The 12,500-nt window shown below is 42.4% G+C and overlaps 28 non-coding genes and 2 pseudogenes across 28 annotated transcripts in view; all 30 read left to right on the forward strand.

Annotated features, from left to right (window-relative positions):
* LOC132139162 (5S ribosomal RNA) overlaps nucleotides 1-67 on the forward strand; it is a 119-nt gene extending 52 nt beyond the window's left edge. The window contains exon 1 of the ribosomal RNA XR_009433393.1: nucleotides 1-67. This exon is cut by the window's left edge and continues 52 nt beyond it. This is a non-coding gene — a ribosomal RNA (5S ribosomal RNA).
* Nucleotides 68-151: 84 nt separating this feature from the next.
* Nucleotides 152-270, forward strand: LOC132137914 (5S ribosomal RNA). Its single transcript, XR_009432232.1, has one exon. It is a non-coding gene; the product is annotated as a 5S ribosomal RNA (ribosomal RNA).
* A 225-nt stretch (nucleotides 271-495) lies between these two features.
* Nucleotides 496-614, forward strand: LOC132139163 (5S ribosomal RNA). The gene has a single exon (XR_009433394.1). It is a non-coding gene; the product is annotated as a 5S ribosomal RNA (ribosomal RNA).
* Nucleotides 615-1,169: 555 nt separating this feature from the next.
* Nucleotides 1,170-1,288, forward strand: LOC132138480 (5S ribosomal RNA). Its single transcript, XR_009432770.1, has one exon. It is a non-coding gene; the product is annotated as a 5S ribosomal RNA (ribosomal RNA).
* A 262-nt stretch (nucleotides 1,289-1,550) lies between these two features.
* LOC132139164 (5S ribosomal RNA) lies at nucleotides 1,551-1,669 on the forward strand. Its single transcript, XR_009433395.1, has one exon. It is a non-coding gene; the product is annotated as a 5S ribosomal RNA (ribosomal RNA).
* Nucleotides 1,670-2,085: 416 nt separating this feature from the next.
* Nucleotides 2,086-2,204, forward strand: LOC132139165 (5S ribosomal RNA). The gene has a single exon (XR_009433396.1). It is a non-coding gene; the product is annotated as a 5S ribosomal RNA (ribosomal RNA).
* An 84-nt stretch (nucleotides 2,205-2,288) lies between these two features.
* Nucleotides 2,289-2,407, forward strand: LOC132138433 (5S ribosomal RNA). The gene has a single exon (XR_009432725.1). It is a non-coding gene; the product is annotated as a 5S ribosomal RNA (ribosomal RNA).
* Nucleotides 2,408-2,974: 567 nt separating this feature from the next.
* LOC132139166 (5S ribosomal RNA) lies at nucleotides 2,975-3,093 on the forward strand. The gene has a single exon (XR_009433397.1). It is a non-coding gene; the product is annotated as a 5S ribosomal RNA (ribosomal RNA).
* An 84-nt stretch (nucleotides 3,094-3,177) lies between these two features.
* On the forward strand, nucleotides 3,178-3,296 carry LOC132138114 (5S ribosomal RNA). The gene has a single exon (XR_009432421.1). It is a non-coding gene; the product is annotated as a 5S ribosomal RNA (ribosomal RNA).
* Nucleotides 3,297-3,857: 561 nt separating this feature from the next.
* Nucleotides 3,858-3,976, forward strand: LOC132139167 (5S ribosomal RNA). The gene has a single exon (XR_009433398.1). It is a non-coding gene; the product is annotated as a 5S ribosomal RNA (ribosomal RNA).
* Nucleotides 3,977-4,060: 84 nt separating this feature from the next.
* Nucleotides 4,061-4,179, forward strand: LOC132139168 (5S ribosomal RNA). The gene has a single exon (XR_009433399.1). It is a non-coding gene; the product is annotated as a 5S ribosomal RNA (ribosomal RNA).
* Nucleotides 4,180-4,746: 567 nt separating this feature from the next.
* Nucleotides 4,747-4,865, forward strand: LOC132139170 (5S ribosomal RNA). The gene has a single exon (XR_009433400.1). It is a non-coding gene; the product is annotated as a 5S ribosomal RNA (ribosomal RNA).
* An 84-nt stretch (nucleotides 4,866-4,949) lies between these two features.
* LOC132138333 (5S ribosomal RNA) lies at nucleotides 4,950-5,068 on the forward strand. Its single transcript, XR_009432631.1, has one exon. It is a non-coding gene; the product is annotated as a 5S ribosomal RNA (ribosomal RNA).
* Nucleotides 5,069-5,626: 558 nt separating this feature from the next.
* LOC132138313 (5S ribosomal RNA) lies at nucleotides 5,627-5,745 on the forward strand. Its single transcript, XR_009432612.1, has one exon. It is a non-coding gene; the product is annotated as a 5S ribosomal RNA (ribosomal RNA).
* Nucleotides 5,746-5,829: 84 nt separating this feature from the next.
* Nucleotides 5,830-5,947, forward strand: LOC132139012 (5S ribosomal RNA; annotated as a pseudogene).
* Nucleotides 5,948-6,336: 389 nt separating this feature from the next.
* Nucleotides 6,337-6,455, forward strand: LOC132139171 (5S ribosomal RNA). Its single transcript, XR_009433401.1, has one exon. It is a non-coding gene; the product is annotated as a 5S ribosomal RNA (ribosomal RNA).
* Nucleotides 6,456-6,539: 84 nt separating this feature from the next.
* LOC132138115 (5S ribosomal RNA) lies at nucleotides 6,540-6,658 on the forward strand. Its single transcript, XR_009432422.1, has one exon. It is a non-coding gene; the product is annotated as a 5S ribosomal RNA (ribosomal RNA).
* Nucleotides 6,659-7,219: 561 nt separating this feature from the next.
* On the forward strand, nucleotides 7,220-7,338 carry LOC132139173 (5S ribosomal RNA). Its single transcript, XR_009433403.1, has one exon. It is a non-coding gene; the product is annotated as a 5S ribosomal RNA (ribosomal RNA).
* An 84-nt stretch (nucleotides 7,339-7,422) lies between these two features.
* Nucleotides 7,423-7,541, forward strand: LOC132139174 (5S ribosomal RNA). Its single transcript, XR_009433404.1, has one exon. It is a non-coding gene; the product is annotated as a 5S ribosomal RNA (ribosomal RNA).
* A 567-nt stretch (nucleotides 7,542-8,108) lies between these two features.
* On the forward strand, nucleotides 8,109-8,227 carry LOC132139175 (5S ribosomal RNA). Its single transcript, XR_009433405.1, has one exon. It is a non-coding gene; the product is annotated as a 5S ribosomal RNA (ribosomal RNA).
* An 84-nt stretch (nucleotides 8,228-8,311) lies between these two features.
* On the forward strand, nucleotides 8,312-8,430 carry LOC132138116 (5S ribosomal RNA). Its single transcript, XR_009432423.1, has one exon. It is a non-coding gene; the product is annotated as a 5S ribosomal RNA (ribosomal RNA).
* Nucleotides 8,431-8,990: 560 nt separating this feature from the next.
* Nucleotides 8,991-9,109, forward strand: LOC132137682 (5S ribosomal RNA). Its single transcript, XR_009432009.1, has one exon. It is a non-coding gene; the product is annotated as a 5S ribosomal RNA (ribosomal RNA).
* Nucleotides 9,110-9,676: 567 nt separating this feature from the next.
* On the forward strand, nucleotides 9,677-9,795 carry LOC132139176 (5S ribosomal RNA). Its single transcript, XR_009433406.1, has one exon. It is a non-coding gene; the product is annotated as a 5S ribosomal RNA (ribosomal RNA).
* Nucleotides 9,796-9,879: 84 nt separating this feature from the next.
* LOC132138335 (5S ribosomal RNA) lies at nucleotides 9,880-9,998 on the forward strand. Its single transcript, XR_009432632.1, has one exon. It is a non-coding gene; the product is annotated as a 5S ribosomal RNA (ribosomal RNA).
* A 558-nt stretch (nucleotides 9,999-10,556) lies between these two features.
* Nucleotides 10,557-10,675, forward strand: LOC132139177 (5S ribosomal RNA). The gene has a single exon (XR_009433407.1). It is a non-coding gene; the product is annotated as a 5S ribosomal RNA (ribosomal RNA).
* Nucleotides 10,676-10,759: 84 nt separating this feature from the next.
* On the forward strand, nucleotides 10,760-10,877 carry LOC132139014 (5S ribosomal RNA; annotated as a pseudogene).
* A 389-nt stretch (nucleotides 10,878-11,266) lies between these two features.
* LOC132139178 (5S ribosomal RNA) lies at nucleotides 11,267-11,385 on the forward strand. The gene has a single exon (XR_009433408.1). It is a non-coding gene; the product is annotated as a 5S ribosomal RNA (ribosomal RNA).
* An 84-nt stretch (nucleotides 11,386-11,469) lies between these two features.
* Nucleotides 11,470-11,588, forward strand: LOC132138117 (5S ribosomal RNA). Its single transcript, XR_009432424.1, has one exon. It is a non-coding gene; the product is annotated as a 5S ribosomal RNA (ribosomal RNA).
* A 561-nt stretch (nucleotides 11,589-12,149) lies between these two features.
* LOC132137696 (5S ribosomal RNA) lies at nucleotides 12,150-12,268 on the forward strand. Its single transcript, XR_009432022.1, has one exon. It is a non-coding gene; the product is annotated as a 5S ribosomal RNA (ribosomal RNA).
* An 84-nt stretch (nucleotides 12,269-12,352) lies between these two features.
* Nucleotides 12,353-12,471, forward strand: LOC132137695 (5S ribosomal RNA). The gene has a single exon (XR_009432021.1). It is a non-coding gene; the product is annotated as a 5S ribosomal RNA (ribosomal RNA).
* Nucleotides 12,472-12,500: the final 29 nt, after the last annotated feature.

Here is a 12,500-nt window from a genome sequence, read left to right on the forward strand (position 1 = left end):
TAAGCAGGTTTGGGCCTGGTTAGTACTTGGATGGGAGACCGCCTGGGAATACCAGGTGCTGTAAGCTTTTGGGTTTTATTCCGAACTTATATAATGAACTGGAGATTAGAGTGTCTGATCTTTAAATAGCCCTCTCTTTGCAGCAGCTTTCGCTTACGGCCATACCAACCTGGCTATGCCTGATCTCATCTGATCTCGGAAGCTAAGCAGGTTTGGGCTTGGTTAGTACTTGGATGGGAGACCGCCTGGGAATACCAGGTGCTGTAAGCTTTTTGGAAAATTTTCTTTAGTTATGTAATAATCTTGAAAAAAAAAAAAAAGAGTCAATGCCCGATGTCTGAATCTTAGCATGTTTGGTTCTGGTTACTACTTGGATGGGAGACCGCCTGGGATTGCCAGGTGCTGTAAGCTTTAGGGTTTTCGTCCCTATTTATATAATGTACTGGAGATTACAGTGGCTGATCTTTAATTAGCCCTCTCTTTGCAGCAGCTTTCGCTTACGGCCATACCAACCTGGCTATGCCCGATCTCGTCTGATCTCGGAAGCTAAGCAGGTTTGGGCCTGGTTAGTACTTGGATGGGAGACCGCCTGGGAATACCAGGTGCTGTAAGCTTTTTGGAAAATTTTCATTAGTTATGTAATAATCTTGAAAAAAAAAAGAGTCAATGCCAGATCTCTGAATCTTAGAATGTTTGGTTCTGGTTATTACTTGGATGGGAGACTGCCTGAGAATAATACCAGGTGCTGTAAGCTTTTGGGTTTTCTTCCCTACTTATATATTGAACTGGAGATTAGAGTGGCTGATCTTTAAATAGCCCTCTCTCTGCAGCAGCCTTCGCTTACGGCCATACCTGGCTATGCCTGTTTAGTACTTGGATTGGAAACCGCCTGGGAATACCAGGTGCTGAAAGCTTTTTGGAAATTTTTCAAATTTTTTTACTTTTTGGAATTTTTTCACTAATTATATAATAATCGTGCAAAAAAAAAAAAAAAGAGTCAATGCCCGATGTCTGAATCTTAGCATGTTTGGTTCTGGTTACTACTTGGATGGGAGACTGCCTGGGATTGCCAGGTGCTGTAAGCTTTAGGGTTTTCGTCCCTATTTATATAATGTACTGGAGATTACAGTGGCTGATCTTTAATTAGCCCTCTCTTTGCAGCAGCTTTCGCTTACGGCCATACCAACCTGGCTATGCCCGATCTCGTCTGATCTCGGAAGCTAAGCAGGTTTGGGCCTGGTTAGTACTTGGATGGGAAACCGCCTGGGAATACCAGGTGCTGAAAGCTTTTTGGAAATTTTTCAAATTTTTTTACTTTTTTGAATTTTTTCACTAATTATATAATAATCGTGCAAAAAAAAATAAATAATAAAAAGAGTCAATGCCCGATGTCTGAATCTTAGCATGTTTGGTTCTGGTTACTACTTGGATGGGAGACCGCCTGGGATTGCCAGGTGCTGTAAGCTTTAGGGTTTTCATCCCTATTTATATAATGTACTGGAGATTACAGTGGCTGATCTTTAATTAGCCCTCTCTTTGCAGCAGCTTTCGCTTACGGCCATACCAACCTGGCTATGCCCGATCTCGTCTGATCTCGGAAGCTAAGCAGGTTTGGGCCTGGTTAGTACTTGGATGGGAGACCGCCTGGGAATACCAGGTGCTGTAAGCTTTTGGGTTTTATTCCGAACTTATATAATGAACTGGAGATTAGAGTGTCTGATCTTTAAATAGCCCTCTCTCTGCAGCAGCCTTCGCTTACGGCCATACCTGGCTATGCCTGTTTAGTACTTGGATTGGAAACCGCCTGGGAATACCAGGTGCTGAAAGCTTTTTGGAAATTTTTCAAATTTTTTTACTTTTTGGAATTTTTTCACTAATTATATAATAATCGTGCAAAAAAAAAAAAAAAAGAGTCAATGCCCGATGTCTGAATCTTAGCATGTTTGGTTCTGGTTACTACTTGGATGGGAGACTGCCTGGGATTGCCAGGTGCTGTAAGCTTTAGGGTTTTCGTCCCTATTTATATAATGTACTGGAGATTACAGTGGCTGATCTTTAATTAGCCCTCTCTTTGCAGCAGCTTTCGCTTACGGCCATACCAACCTGGCTATGCCCGATCTCGTCTGATCTCGGAAGCTAAGCAGGTTTGGGCCTGGTTAGTACTTGGATGGGAGACCGCCTGGGAATACCAGGTGCTGTAAGCTTTTGGGTTTTATTCCGAACTTATATAATGAACTGGAGATTACAGTGGCTGATCTTTAATTAGCCCTCTCTTTGCAGCAGCTTTCGCTTACGGCCATACCAACCTGGCTATGCCCGATCTCGTCTGATCTCGGAAGCTAAGCAGGTTTGGGCCTGGTTAGTACTTGGATTGGAGACCGCCTGGGAATACCAGGTGCTGTAAGCTTTTTGGAAAATTTTCATTAGTTATGTAATAATCTTGAAAAAAAAAAAAGAGTCAATGCCAGATCTCTGAATCTTAGAATGTTTGGTTCTGGTTATTACTTGGATGGGAGACTGCCTGAGAATAATACCAGGTGCTGTAAGCTTTTGGGTTTTCTTCCCTACTTATATATTGAACTGGAGATTAGAGTGGCTGATCTTTAAATAGCCCTCTCTCTTCAGCAGCCTTCGCTTACGGCCATACCTGGCTATGCCTGTTTAGTACTTGGATGGGAAACCGCCTGGGAATACCAGGTGCTGAAAGCTTTTTGGAAATTTTTCAAATTTTTTTACTTTTTGGAATTTTTTCACTAATTATATAATAATCGTGCAAAAAAAAAAAAAAAAAAAAAAAAAGAGTCAATGCCCGATGTCTGAATCTTAGCATGTTTGGTTCTGGTTACTACTTGGATGGGAGACTGCCTGGGATTGCCAGGTGCTGTAAGCTTTAGGGTTTTCGTCCCTATTTATATAATGTACTGGAGATTACAGTGGCTGATCTTTAATTAGCCCTCTCTTTGCAGCAGCTTTCGCTTACGGCCATACCAACCTGGCTATGCCCGATCTCGTCTGATCTCGGAAGCTAAGCAGGTTTGGGCCTGGTTAGTACTTGGATGGGAGACCGCCTGGGAATACCAGGTGCTGTAAGCTTTTGGGTTTTATTCCGAACTTATATAATGAACTGGAGATTAGAGTGTCTGATCTTTAAATAGCCCTCTCTTTGCAGCAGGTTTCGCTTACGGCCATACCAACCTGGCTATGCCTGATCTCGTCTGATCTCGGAAGCTAAGCAGGTTTGGGCTTGGTTAGTACTTGGATGGGAGACCGCCTGGGAATACCAGGTGCTGTAAGCTTTTTGGAAAATTTTCATTAGTTATGTAATAATCTTGAAAAAAAAAAAAAAAGAGTCAATGCCAGATCTCTGAATCTTAGAATGTTTGGTTCTGGTTATTACTTGGATGGGAGACTGCCTGAGAATAATACCAGGTGCTGTAAGCTTTTGGGTTTTCTTCCCTACTTATATATTGAACTGGAGATTAGAGTGGCTGATCTTTAAATAGCCCTCTCTCTGCAGCAGCCTTCGCTTACGGCCATACCTGGCTATGCCTGTTTAGTACTTGGATTGGAAACCGCCTGGGAATACCAGGTGCTGAAAGCTTTTTGGAAATTTTTCAAATTTTTTTACTTTTTGGAATTTTTTCACTAATTATATAATAATCGTGCAAAAAAAAAAAAAAAAGAGTCAATGCCCGATGTCTGAATCTTAGCATGTTTGGTTCTGGTTACTACTTGGATGGGAGACTGCCTGGGATTGCCAGGTGCTGTAAGCTTTAGGGTTTTCGTCCCTATTTATATAATGTACTGGAGATTACAGTGGCTGATCTTTAATTAGCCCTCTCTTTGCAGCAGCTTTCGCTTACGGCCATACCAACCTGGCTATGCCCGATCTCGTCTGATCTCGGAAGCTAAGCAGGTTTGGGCCTGGTTAGTACTTGGATGGGAGACCGCCTGGGAATACCAGGTGCTGTAAGCTTTTGGGTTTTATTCCGAACTTATATAATGAACTGGAGATTACAGTGGCTGATCTTTAATTAGCCCTCTCTTTGCAGCAGCTTTCGCTTACGGCCATACCAACCTGGCTATGCCCGATCTCGTCTGATCTCGGAAGCTAAGCAGGTTTGGGCCTGGTTAGTACTTGGATGGGAGACCGCCTGGGAATACCAGGTGCTGTAAGCTTTTTGGAAAATTTTCATTAGTTATGTAATAATCTTGAAAAAAAAAAAAGAGTCAATGCCAGATCTCTGAATCTTAGAATGTTTGGTTCTGGTTATTACTTGGATGGGAGACTGCCTGAGAATAATACCAGGTGCTGTAAGCTTTTGGGTTTTCTTCCCTACTTATATATTGAACTGGAGATTAGAGTGGCTGATCTTTAAATAGCCCTCTCTCTTCAGCAGCCTTCGCTTACGGCCATACCTGGCTATGCCTGTTTAGTACTTGGATGGGAAACCGCCTGGGAATACCAGGTGCTGAAAGCTTTTTGGAAATTTTTCAAATTTTTTTACTTTTTGGAATTTTTTCACTAATTATATAATAATCGTGCAAAAAAAAAAAAAAAAAAAAAAAAAGAGTCAATGCCCGATGTCTGAATCTTAGCATGTTTGGTTCTGGTTACTACTTGGATGGGAGACTGCCTGGGATTGCCAGGTGCTGTAAGCTTTAGGGTTTTCGTCCCTATTTATATAATGTACTGGAGATTACAGTGGCTGATCTTTAATTAGCCCTCTCTTTGCAGCAGCTTTCGCTTACGGCCATACCAACCTGGCTATGCCCGATCTCGTCTGATCTCGGAAGCTAAGCAGGTTTGGGCCTGGTTAGTACTTGGATGGGAGACCGCCTGGGAATACCAGGTGCTGTAAGCTTTTGGGTTTTATTCCGAACTTATATAATGAACTGGAGATTACAGTGGCTGATCTTTAATTAGCCCTCTCTTTGCAGCAGCTTTCGCTTACGGCCATACCAACCTGGCTATGCCCGATCTCGTCTGATCTCGGAAGCTAAGCAGGTTTGGGCCTGGTTAGTAATTGGATGGGAGACCGCCTGGGAATACCAGGTGCTGTAAGCTTTTTGGAAAATTTTCATTAGTTATGTAATAATCTTGAAAAAAAAAAAAGAGTCAATGCCAGATCTCTGAATCTTAGAATGTTTGGTTCTGGTTATTACTTGGATGGGAGACTGCCTGAGAATAATACCAGGTGCTGTAAGCTTTTGGGTTTTCTTCCCTACTTATATATTGAACTGGAGATTAGAGTGGCTGATCTTTAAATAGCCCTCTCTCTTCAGCAGCCTTCGCTTACGGCCATACCTGGCTATGCCTGTTTAGTACTTGGATGGGAAACCGCCTGGGAATACCAGGTGCTGAAAGCTTTTTGGAAATTTTTCAAATTTTTTTACTTTTTGGAATTTTTTCACTAATTATATAATAATCGTGCAAAAAAAAAAAAAAAAGAGTCAATGCCCGATGTCTGAATCTTAGCATGTTTGGTTCTGGTTACTACTTGGATGGGAGACTGCCTGGGATTGCCAGGTGCTGTAAGCTTTAGGGTTTTCGTCCCTATTTATATAATGTACTGGAGATTACAGTGGCTGATCTTTAATTAGCCCTCTCTTTGCAGCAGCTTTCGCTTACGGCCATACCAACCTGGCTATGCCCGATCTCGTCTGATCTCGGAAGCTAAGCAGGTTTGGGCCTGGTTAGTACTTGGATGGGAGACCACCTGGGAATACCAGGTGCTGTAAGCTTTTGGGTTTTATTCCGAACTTATATAATGAACTGGAGATTACAGTGGCTGATCTTTAATTAGCCCTCTCTTTGCAGCAGCTTTCGCTTACGGCCATAACAACCTGGCTATGCCTGATCTCGTCTGATCTCGGAAGCTAAGCAGTTTGGGCTTGGTTAGTACTTGGATGGGAGACCGCCTGGGAATACCAGGTGCTGTAAGCTTTTTGGAAAATTTTCATTAGTTATGTAATAATCTTGAAAAAAAAAAAAAAAGAGTCAATGCCAGATCTCTGAATCTTAGAATGTTTGGTTCTGGTTATTACTTGGATGGGAGACTGCCTGAGAATAATACCAGGTGCTGTAAGCTTTTGGGTTTTCTTCCCTACTTATATATTGAACTGGAGATTAGAGTGGCTGATCTTTAAATAGCCCTCTCTCTTCAGCAGCCTTCGCTTATGGCCATACCTGGCTATGCCTGTTTAGTACTTGGATGGGAGATCGCCTGGGAATACCAGGTGCTGTAAGCTTTTGGGTTTTATTCCGAACTTATATAATGAACTGGAGATTACAGTGGCTGATCTTTAATTAGCCCTCTCTTTGCAGCAGCTTTCGCTTACGGCCATACCAACCTGGCTATGCCCGATCTCGTCTGATCTCGGAAGCTAAGCAGGTTTGGGCCTGGTTAGTACTTGGATGGGAGACCGCCTGGGAATACCAGGTGCTGTAAGCTTTTGTGTTTTATTCCGAACTTATATAATGAACTGGAGATTAGAGTGTCTGATCTTTAAATAGCCCTCTCTTTGCAGCAGGTTTCGCTTACGGCCATACCAACCTGGCTATGCCTGATCTCGTCTGATCTCGGAAGCTAAGCAGGTTTGGGCTTGGTTAGTACTTGGATGGGAGACCGCCTGGGAATACCAGGTGCTGTAAGCTTTTTGGAAAATTTTCATTAGTTATGTAATAATCTTGAAAAAAAAAAAAAAAGAGTCAATGCCAGATCTCTGAATCTTAGAATGTTTGGTTCTGGTTATTACTTGGATGGGAGACTGCCTGAGAATAATACCAGGTGCTGTAAGCTTTTGGGTTTTCTTCCCTACTTATATATTGAACTGGAGATTAGAGTGGCTGATCTTTAAATAGCCCTCTCTCTGCAGCAGCCTTCGCTTACGGCCATACCTGGCTATGCCTGTTTAGTACTTGGATTGGAAACCGCCTGGGAATACCAGGTGCTGAAAGCTTTTTGGAAATTTTTCAAATTTTTTTACTTTTTGGAATTTTTTCACTAATTATATAATAATCGTGCAAAAAAAAAAAAAAAAGAGTCAATGCCCGATGTCTGAATCTTAGCATGTTTGGTTCTGGTTACTACTTGGATGGGAGACTGCCTGGGATTGCCAGGTGCTGTAAGCTTTAGGGTTTTCGTCCCTATTTATATAATGTACTGGAGATTACAGTGGCTGATCTTTAATTAGCCCTCTCTTTGCAGCAGCTTTCGCTTACGGCCATACCAACCTGGCTATGCCCGATCTCGTCTGATCTCGGAAGCTAAGCAGGTTTGGGCCTGGTTAGTACTTGGATGGGAGACCGCCTGGGAATACCAGGTGCTGTAAGCTTTTGGGTTTTATTCCGAACTTATATAATGAACTGGAGATTACAGTGGCTGATCTTTAATTAGCCCTCTCTTTGCAGCAGCTTTCGCTTACGGCCATACCAACCTGGCTATGCCCGATCTCGTCTGATCTCGGAAGCTAAGCAGGTTTGGGCCTGGTTAGTACTTGGATGGGAGACCGCCTGGGAATACCAGGTGCTGTAAGCTTTTTGGAAAATTTTCATTAGTTATGTAATAATCTTGAAAAAAAAAAAAGAGTCAATGCCAGATCTCTGAATCTTAGAATGTTTGGTTCTGGTTATTACTTGGATGGGAGACTGCCTGAGAATAATACCAGGTGCTGTAAGCTTTTGGGTTTTCTTCCCTACTTATATATTGAACTGGAGATTAGAGTGGCTGATCTTTAAATAGCCCTCTCTCTTCAGCAGCCTTCGCTTACGGCCATACCTGGCTATGCCTGTTTAGTACTTGGATGGGAAACCGCCTGGGAATACCAGGTGCTGAAAGCTTTTTGGAAATTTTTCAAATTTTTTTACTTTTTGGAATTTTTTCACTAATTATATAATAATCGTTCAAAAAAAAAAAAAAAAAAAAAAAAAGAGTCAATGCCCGATGTCTGAATCTTAGCATGTTTGGTTCTGGTTACTACTTGGATGGGAGACTGCCTGGGATTGCCAGGTGCTGTAAGCTTTAGGGTTTTCGTCCCTATTTATATAATGTACTGGAGATTACAGTGGCTGATCTTTAATTAGCCCTCTCTTTGCAGCAGCTTTCGCTTACGGCCATACCAACCTGGCTATGCCCGATCTCGTCTGATCTCGGAAGCTAAGCAGGTTTGGGCCTGGTTAGTACTTGGATGGGAGACCGCCTGGGAATACCAGGTGCTGTAAGCTTTTGGGTTTTATTCCGAACTTATATAATGAACTGGAGATTAGAGTGTCTGATCTTTAAATAGCCCTCTCTTTGCAGCAGGTTTCGCTTACGGCCATACCAACCTGGCTATGCCTGATCTCGTCTGATCTCGGAAGCTAAGCAGGTTTGGGCTTGGTTAGTACTTGGATGGGAGACCGCCTGGGAATACCAGGTGCTGTAAGCTTTTTGGAAAATTTTCATTAGTTATGTAATAATCTTAAAAAAAAAAAAAAAAGAGTCAATGCCAGATCTCTGAATCTTAGAATGTTTGGTTCTGGTTATTACTTGGATGGGAGACTGCCTGAGAATAATACCAGGTGCTGTAAGCTTTTGGGTTTTCTTCCCTACTTATATATTGAACTGGAGATTAGAGTGGCTGATCTTTAAATAGCCCTCTCTCTGCAGCAGCCTTCGCTTACGGCCATACCTGGCTATGCCTGTTTAGTACTTGGATGGGAAACCGCCTGGGAATACCAGGTGCTGAAAGCTTTTTGGAAATTTTTCAAATTTTTTTACTTTTTGGAATTTTTTCACTAATTATATAATAATCGTGCAAAAAAAAAAAAAAAGAGTCAATGCCCGATGTCTGAATCTTAGCATGTTTGGTTCTGGTTACTACTTGGATGGGAGACTGCCTGGGATTGCCAGGTGCTGTAAGCTTTAGGGTTTTCGTCCCTATTTATATAATGTACTGGAGATTACAGTGGCTGATCTTTAATTAGCCCTCTCTTTGCAGCAGCTTTCGCTTACGGCCATACCGACCTGGCTATGCCCGATCTCGTCTGATCTCGGAAGCTAAGCAGGTTTGGGCCTGGTTAGTACTTGGATGGGAGACCGCCTGGGAATACCAGGTGCTGTAAGCTTTTTGGAAAATTTTCATTAGTTATGTAATAATCTTGAAAAAAAAAAAAGAGTCAATGCCAGATCTCTGAATCTTAGAATGTTTGGTTCTGGTTATTACTTGGATGGGAGACTGCCTGAGAATAATACCAGGTGCTGTAAGCTTTTGGGTTTTCTTCCCTACTTATATATTGAACTGGAGATTAGAGTGGCTGATCTTTAAATAGCCCTCTCTCTTCAGCAGCCTTCGCTTACGGCCATACCTGGCTATGCCTGTTTAGTACTTGGATGGGAAACCGCCTGGGAATACCAGGTGCTGAAAGCTTTTTGGAAATTTTTCAAATTTTTTTACTTTTTGGAATTTTTTCACTAATTATATAATAATCGTGCAAAAAAAAAAAAAAAAAAAAAAAAAGAGTCAATGCCCGATGTCTGAATCTTAGCATGTTTGGTTCTGGTTACTACTTGGATGGGAGACTGCCTGGGATTGCCAGGTGCTGTAAGCTTTAGGGTTTTCGTCCCTATTTATATAATGTACTGGAGATTACAGTGGCTGATCTTTAATTAGCCCTCTCTTTGCAGCAGCTTTCGCTTACGGCCATACCAACCTGGCTATGCCCGATCTCGTCTGATCTCGGAAGCTAAGCAGGTTTGGGCCTGGTTAGTACTTGGATGGGAGACCGCCTGGGAATACCAGGTGCTGTAAGCTTTTGGGTTTTATTCCGAACTTATATAATGAACTGGAGATTACAGTGGCTGATCTTTAATTAGCCCTCTCTTTGCAGCAGCTTTCGCTTACGGCCATACCAACCTGGCTATGCCCGATCTCGTCTGATCTCGGAAGCTAAGCAGGTTTGGGCCTGGTTAGTAATTGGATGGGAGACCGCCTGGGAATACCAGGTGCTGTAAGCTTTTTGGAAAATTTTCATTAGTTATGTAATAATCTTGAAAAAAAAAAAAGAGTCAATGCCAGATCTCTGAATCTTAGAATGTTTGGTTCTGGTTATTACTTGGATGGGAGACTGCCTGAGAATAATACCAGGTGCTGTAAGCTTTTGGGTTTTCTTCCCTACTTATATATTGAACTGGAGATTAGAGTGGCTGATCTTTAAATAGCCCTCTCTCTTCAGCAGCCTTCGCTTACGGCCATACCTGGCTATGCCTGTTTAGTACTTGGATGGGAAACCGCCTGGGAATACCAGGTGCTGAAAGCTTTTTGGAAATTTTTCAAATTTTTTTACTTTTTGGAATTTTTTCACTAATTATATAATAATCGTGCAAAAAAAAAAAAAAAAGAGTCAATGCCCGATGTCTGAATCTTAGCATGTTTGGTTCTGGTTACTACTTGGATGGGAGACTGCCTGGGATTGCCAGGTGCTGTAAGCTTTAGGGTTTTCGTCCCTATTTATATAATGTACTGGAGATTACAGTGGCTGATCTTTAATTAGCCCTCTCTTTGCAGCAGCTTTCGCTTACGGCCATACCAACCTGGCTATGCCCGATCTCGTCTGATCTCGGAAGCTAAGCAGGTTTGGGCCTGGTTAGTACTTGGATGGGAGACCGCCTGGGAATACCAGGTGCTGTAAGCTTTTGGGTTTTATTCCGAACTTATATAATGAACTGGAGATTACAGTGGCTGATCTTTAATTAGCCCTCTCTTTGCAGCAGCTTTCGCTTACGGCCATAACAACCTGGCTATGCCTGATCTCGTCTGATCTCGGAAGCTAAGCAGTTTGGGCTTGGTTAGTACTTGGATGGGAGACCGCCTGGGAATACCAGGTGCTGTAAGCTTTTTGGAAAATTTTCATTAGTTATGTAATAATCTTGAAAAAAAAAAAAAAAGAGTCAATGCCAGATCTCTGAATCTTAGAATGTTTGGTTCTGGTTATTACTTGGATGGGAGACTGCCTGAGAATAATACCAGGTGCTGTAAGCTTTTGGGTTTTCTTCCCTACTTATATATTGAACTGGAGATTAGAGTGGCTGATCTTTAAATAGCCCTCTCTCTTCAGCAGCCTTCGCTTACGGCCATACCTGGCTATGCCTGTTTAGTACTTGGATGGGAGACCGCCTGGGAATACCAGGTGCTGTAAGCTTTTGGGTTTTATTCCGAACTTATATAATGAACTGGAGATTACAGTGGCTGATCTTTAATTAGCCCTCTCTTTGCAGCAGCTTTTGCTTACGGCCATACCAACCTGGCTATGCCCGATCTCGTCTGATCTCGGAAGCTAAGCAGGTTTGGGCCTGGTTAGTACTTGGATGGGAGACCGCCTGGGAATACCAGGTGCTGTAAGCTTTTGTGTTTTATTCCGAACTTATATAATGAACTGGAGATTAGAGTGTCTGATCTTTAAATAGCCCTCTCTTTGCAGCAGGTTTCGCTTACGGCCATACCAACCTGGCTATGCCTGATCTCGTCTGATCTCGGAAGCTAAGCAGGTTTGGGCTTGGTTAGTACTTGGATGGGAGACCGCCTGGGAATACCAGGTGCTGTAAGCTTTTTGGAAAATTTTCATTAGTTATGTAATAATCTTGAAAAAAAAAAAAAAAGAGTCAATGCCAGATCTCTGAATCTTAGAATGTTTGGTTCTGGTTATTACTTGGATGGGAGACTGCCTGAGAATAATACCAGGTGCTGTAAGCTTTTGGGTTTTCTTCCCTACTTATATATTGAACTGGAGATTAGAGTGGCTGATCTTTAAATAGCCCTCTCTCTGCAGCAGCCTTCGCTTACGGCCATACCTGGCTATGCCTGTTTAGTACTTGGATTGGAAACCGCCTGGGAATACCAGGTGCTGAAAGCTTTTTGGAAATTTTTCAAATTTTTTTACTTTTTGGAATTTTTTCACTAATTATATAATAATCGTGCAAAAAAAAAAAAAAAAGAGTCAATGCCCGATGTCTGAATCTTAGCATGTTTGGTTCTGGTTACTACTTGGATGGGAGACTGCCTGGGATTGCCAGGTGCTGTAAGCTTTAGGGTTTTCGTCCCTATTTATATAATGTACTGGAGATTACAGTGGCTGATCTTTAATTAGCCCTCTCTTTGCAGCAGCTTTCGCTTACGGTCATACCAACCTGGCTATGCCCGATCTCGTCTGATCTCGGAAGCTAAGCAGGTTTGGGCCTGGTTAGTACTTGGATGGGAGACCGCCTGGGAATACCAGGTGCTGTAAGCTTTTGGGTTTTATTCCGAACTTATATAATGAACTGGAGATTACAGTGGCTGATCTTTAATTAGCCCTCTCTTTGCAGCAGCTTTCGCTTACGGCCATACCAACCTGGCTATGCCCGATCTCGTTTGATCTCGGAAGCTAAGCAGGTTTGGGCCTGGTTAGTACTTGGATGGGAGACCGCCTGGGAATACCAGGTGCTGTAAGCTTTTTGGAAAATTTTCATTAGTTATGTAAT

Source organism: Carassius carassius, unplaced genomic scaffold (assembly GCF_963082965.1).
Source record: "Carassius carassius unplaced genomic scaffold, fCarCar2.1 SCAFFOLD_57, whole genome shotgun sequence".
NCBI classification, from domain to species: Eukaryota; Metazoa; Chordata; class Actinopteri; order Cypriniformes; family Cyprinidae; genus Carassius; species Carassius carassius.